We start from the raw sequence: 6,079 nt of genomic DNA, 5'->3' as shown, positions 1-6,079 counted from the left end.
ACTTTTTTGAAGGGCCGGAAGTTCTAGAAGCCTTAGTGCTAGAGAATCGACATTCTCATGAAATGGGACCCTAAACCTCCCCTCTGAGATCCCAAAAGAACAGCTTCGAGTCGTACAGGGTAGCGGAGATATGGGGTCAGGACTGAAGTCCCCCAATGGCCAAAATGGCGAAAATGGGCCATTTTTGAAAGACGCTATCTCCAAGATCCTTTGAGGGATATTATTGCCCTTTACAGGGCCAACATAGAAAGGCTAGTGCAATTCGGGCCCCAAACATCAGGGGCTTGGGTCAAGGGCAAAGGGTCCGTCTGACCCCCACCCTAGCCCCACCCTTTTGGGGCGAGTCGGCGACTTTTATTCTTCACTGAGCCCAAGTCTTTGGGGCTGCCGAAGACCCCTTTGGACCCAAACATGACCTGGCCCCACTCTATTGCCCCATGGTTGAAAATAGGGGCTAGGGGCCAAGACCACTCCCTAAGGCCTCCGGGAAGTAACTGGAGTGTCACCCGTCGCCTTTGACTTCTTCTGTAATATCCTTTTAGGAGCCGACCTGAAATGTTGGGGGTCCTTTGGGGTCAAATGAAGGGGTCTAAACCCCTTTTCTAAAGGGGTACAACCCTGAAAAAACCCTTTTAGGGCGAGCCCTGCACTTTAAGGGCAAGTGGCTACCTTAGTAAAACATCATCCTATCCCCTTTCAAGGCTGATTTCAGGCGCTAAACTTGCCAAATCCGTAGGGCAGTGTCCACTCTTTATTACCCCACCCAGAAAAAATCTCTGAGAGGGGTGCTTAGCACCCGGGGTGGTGGTTGAAAAAAAGACTCGAACTGGCCACGGATATGAGATTTTATGGCCAGTCTTGGCTTAAAAAAAACTTCAAAAAAATTCAAAGTCCATCCCCACCCCCCAAGTTGGGGGATCGAGCTGCAATTTTGGGAGGGTAGGTTTTCAACCATTGCCCCTCGGACCAGGGTAAAAATCCCAGTAAAAATCCCAGGATAAAGAAAAACATACTATTAACCCAAAAAATGAAGTACTTTTATACTTAGACATTATTATAGGGTAAGTTGGGTATACCCCTCAGACCATCCTCGTTCCTGGGTCCCTAGGAGCCATATTTCTAGGGGTGCTGGGCTATCCCTTCCCAGAGGGTTAGCCCTTAATTTTGACCCCCTATTCAACCCCTAATTAGTTTTATCTGATCCTTTATGGGAAATCAGAGTTTAAGGGCATTTTTCGCCTTTTTAGGGATTTTGCCATAACTTTGTCAACAAAAAAACCTAGCGTCCCGGGGATTAGGGCACGTTAAAACTTGGCGATTTCCGGAGGATCTAACACCCACGCTATGCCCACACCTTAATTACTCTACCCACGGGACTTGATTCTTTAATTAGGCGGGTAATTAGGATTAAGTTTAAGAACATCATAATTAGGGTAAAGCTTATCTGGTATCCCTCAAAGGTAGGTGTTTCGATCGCCCGGTTACCCGGGCTAGTTGAGCCTTGATAATTAACTTGGTATCCCTAAAAGGCAGGTCTAGCATAGGGCTCGCTGGGTGGTAAAGCTTATTTGGTATCCATCAAAAGTAGGTGTTTTGATCGCCCGGGAACCCGGGCTAGTTGAACCCTATTAATGAACTCGGTATCCCTGAAAGGCAGGTCTAGCATAGGGCTGGCTGGGTGGTAAAGTTTATCTGGTATCCCTCAAAAGTAGGTGTTTAGATCGCCCGGGAACCTGGGCTAGTTGAGACCTATTAAGTAACTTGGTGTCCCTGAAAGGCAGGTCTAGCATAGGGCTTGCTGGGTAGTAAAGCTTATCTGGTATCCCTGAAAGGCAGGTCTAGCATAGGTCTCGCTGGGTGGTAAAGCTTATCTGGTATTCCACAAAAGTAGGTGACTTTATGGCCCGGGAACCCGGGCTAGTTGATCCTTGATAATTAACTTGGTATCCCTGAAAGGCAGGTCTAGCATAGAGCTCGCTGAGTGGCAAAGCTTGTCTGGTATCCCTCAAAAGTAAGTGTTTAGATCGCCCGGGAACTCGGGCTAGTTGAGCCCTATAAATCAACTTGGTATACCTGAAAGGCAGGTCTAGCATAGGGCTTGCTGGGTGGTAAAGCTTATCTGGTATCCCTCAAAAGTAGGTGTTTAGATCGCCCGGTTACCCGGACTAGTTGATCCTTGATAATTAACTCGGTATCCCTGAAAGGCAGGTCTAGCATAGGGCTTGCTGGGTGGTAAAGCTTATCTGGTATCCCTCAAAAGTAGGTGACTTTAGGGCCCAGGAACCCGGGCTAGTTGAGCCTTGATAATTAACTCGGTATCCCTGAAAGGCAGGTCTAGCATAGGGCTCGCTGGGTGGTAAAGCTTTTCTGGTATCCCTCAAAAGTAGGTGACATTAGGGCCCGGGAATCCGGGCTAGTTGATCCTTGATAATTAACTCGGTATCCCTGAAAGGCAGGTCTAGCATAGGTCTCGCTGGATGGTAAAGCTTATCTGGTATCCCTCAAAAGTAGGTGACTTTAGGGCCCGGGAACCCGGGCTAGTTGAGCCTTAATAATTAACTTGGTATTCCTGAATGGCAGGTCTAGCATAGGTCTCGCTGGGTGGCAAAGTTTGTCTGGTATCCCTCAAAAGTAAGTGTTTATATCGCCCGGGAACCCGGGCTAGTTGAGCCCTATAAATCAACTTGGTATACCTGAAAGGCAGGTCTAGCATAGGGCTCGCAAGGTGGTAAAGCTTATCTGGTATCCCTCAAAAGTAGGTGTTTAGATCGCCCGGTTACCCGGGCTAGTTGATCCTTGATAATTAACTCGGTATCCCTGAAAGGCAGGTCTAGCATAGGGCTCCCTGGGTGGTAAAGCTTATCTGGTATCATTCAAAAGTAGGTGATTTTAGGGCCCGGGAACCCGGGCTAGTTGAGCCTTGATAATTAACTCGGTATCCCTGAAAGGCAGGTCTAGCATAGGGCTCGCAAGGTGGTAAAGCTTATCTGGTATCCCTCAAAAGTAGGTGTTTAGATCGCCCGGTTACCCGGGCTAGTTGATCCTTGATAATTAACTTGATATCCCTGAAAGGCAGGTCTGGCATAGGCCTCGTTGGGTGGTAAAGCTTATCTGGTATCCCTCAAAAGTAGGTGTTTAGATCGCCCGGGAACCCGGGATAGTTGAGCCTTGATAATTAACTCGGTATCCCTGAAAGGCAGGTCTAGCATAGGGCTCCCTGGGTGGCAAAGCTTGTCTGGTATCCCTCAAAAGTAAGTGTTTAGATCGCCCGGCAACCCGGGCTAGCTGAGCCCTCTAAATTAACTTGTATCCCTGAAAGGCAAGTCTAACATAGGGCTCGCAAGGTGGTAAAGCTTATCTGGTATCCCTCAAAAGTAGGCGTTTAGATCGCCCAGTTACCCGGGCTAGTTTACCCTTGATAATTAACTTGGTATCCCTGAAAGGCAGGTCTAGCATAGGGCTCCCTCGGTGTTAAAGCTTATCTGGTATCCCTCAAAAGTAGGTGACTTTAGGGCCCGGGAACCCGGGCTAGTTGAGCCTTGATAATTAACTCGGTATCCCTGAAAGGCAGGTCTAACATAGGGCTCGCAAGGTGGTAAAGCTTATCTGGTATCCCTCAAAAGTAGGTGATTTTAGGGCCCAGGAACCCGGGATAGTTGAACCTTGATAATTAACTCGGTATCCCTGAAAGGCAGGTCTAGCATAGGGCTCCCTGGGTGGCAAAGCTTGTCTGGTATCCCTCAAAAGTAGGTGTTTAGATCGCCCGGGAACCCGGGATAGTTGAGCCTTGATAATTAACTCGGTATCCCTGAAAGGCAGGTCTAGCATAGGGCTCGCTGGGTAGTAAACCTTATCTGGTATCCCTCAAAAGTAGGTGATTTTAGGGCCCAGGAACACGGGCTAGTTGAACCTTGATAATTAACTCGGCATCCCTGAAAGGCAGGTCTAGCATAGGGCTCCCTGGGTGGCAAAGCTTGTCTGGTATCCCTCAAAAGTAAGTGTTTAGATCGCCCGGGAACCCGGGCTAGCTGAGCCCTATAAATTAACTTGTATCCCTGAAAGGCAGGTCTAACATAGGGCTCGCAAGGTGGTAAAGCTTATCTGGTATCCCTCAAAAGTAGGTGTTTAGATCGCCCAGTTACCCGGGCTAGTTGACCCTTGATAATTAACTCAGTATCCCTGAAAGGCAGGTCTAGCATAGGGCTCGCTCGGTGTTAAAGCTTATCTGGTATCCCTCAAAAGTAGGTGACTTTAGGGCCCGGGAACCCGGGCTAGTTGAGCCTTGATATTTAACTCGGTATCCCTGAAAGGCAGGTCTAGCATAGGGCTCCCTGGGTGGTAAAGCTTATCTGGTATCATTCAAAAGTAGGTGATTTTAGGGCCCGGGAACCCGGGCTAGTTGAGCCTTGATAATTAATTCGATAACCCTGAAAGGCAGGTCTAACATAGGGCTCGCAAGGTGGTAAAGCTTATCTGGTATCCCTCAAAAGTAGGTGATTTTAGGGCCCGGGAACCCGGGCTAGTTGAGCCTTGATAATTAACTCGGTATCCCTGAAAGGCAGGTCTAACATACGGCTCGCAAGGTGGTAAAGCTTATCTGGTATCCCTCAAAAGTAGGTGATTTTAGGGCCCAGGAACCTGGGCTAGTTGAGCCTTGATAATTAACTCGGTATCCCTGAAAGGCAGGTCTAGCATAGGGCTTGCTGGGTGGTAAAGCTTATCTGGTATCCCTCAAAAGTGGGGGATTTTAGGGCCCAGGAACCCGGGATAGTTGAACCTTGATAATTAACTCGGCATCCTTGAAAGGCAGGTCTAGCATAGGGCTCGCTGGGTGGCAAAGCTTGTCTGGTATCCCTCAAAAGTAGGTGTTTAGATCGCCCGGGAACCCGGGATAGTTGAGCCTTGATAATTAACTCGGTATCCCTGAAAGGCAGGTCTAGCATAGGGCTCCCTGGGTAGTAAACCTTATCTGGTATCCCTCAAAAGTAGGTAATTTTAGGGCCCAGGAACCCGGGCTAGTTGAACCTTGATAATTAACTCGGCATCCCTGAAAGGCAGGTCTAGCATAGGGCTCCCTGGGTGGCAAAGCTTGTCTGGTATCCCTCAAAAGTAAGTGTTTAGATCGCCCGGGAACCCGGGCTAGCTGAGCCCTATAAATTAACTTGTATCCCTGAAAGGCAGGTCTAACATAGGGCTCGCAAGGTGGTAAAGCTTATCTGGTATCCCTCAAAAGTAGGTGTTTAGATCGCCCAGTTACCCGGGCTAGTTGACCCTTGATAATTAACTTGGTATCCCTGAAAGGCAGGTCTAGCATAGGGCTCGCTCGGTGTTAAAGCTTATCTGGTATCCCTCAAAAGTAGGTGACTTTAGGGCCCGGGAACCCGGGCTAGTTGAGCCTTGATAATTAACTCGGTATCCCTGAAAGGCAGGTCTAGCATAGGGCTCCCTGGGTGGTAAAGCTTATCTGGTATCCTTCAAAAGTAAGTGATTTTAGGGCCCGGGAACCCGGGCTAGTTGAGCCTTGATAATTAATTCGGTAACCCTGAAAGGCAGGTCTAACATAGGGCTCGCAAGGTGGTAAAGCTTATCTGGTATCCCTCAAAAGTATGTGATTTTAGGGCCCAGGAACCCGGGCTAGTTGAGCCTTGATAATTAACTCGGTATCCCTGAAAGGCAGGTCTAGCATAGGGCTTGCTGGGTGGTAAAGCTTATCTGGTATCCCTCAAAAGTAGGTGTTTATATCGCCCTGGATCTTGAGTTAGTTTGGTCTTAATAATTAACTCGATATCCAAAAGTAGGTTTTGAGGAATGGTCTTTTTAGTGAGTTATAATGTTGAATGAAAGTTTTGAGTTGATTTTGTGTACTGAATGAGGGGGGGGGGGTAATTAAAATAATTTCTATGATTAACTTTTGATAAAAAATACCCTTCTGTACTTTCAAAAATAATTTCTAAAGATATGTTACTTTGGCCACCGCTAGATATCATCAGTTTTGCTTTTAATAAGACTTCTTATTAAATATTATTTTTTTTCATGTTGCATTCGCTGTTTTATCTACTTCCTAGGGGGCGAGATCGAA

The sequence above is a fragment of the Ostrea edulis genome, chromosome 6, assembly GCF_947568905.1.
Source record: "Ostrea edulis chromosome 6, xbOstEdul1.1, whole genome shotgun sequence".
Classification (NCBI taxonomy): domain Eukaryota; kingdom Metazoa; phylum Mollusca; class Bivalvia; order Ostreida; family Ostreidae; genus Ostrea; species Ostrea edulis.
This window is presented reverse-complemented; position numbering follows the sequence as displayed.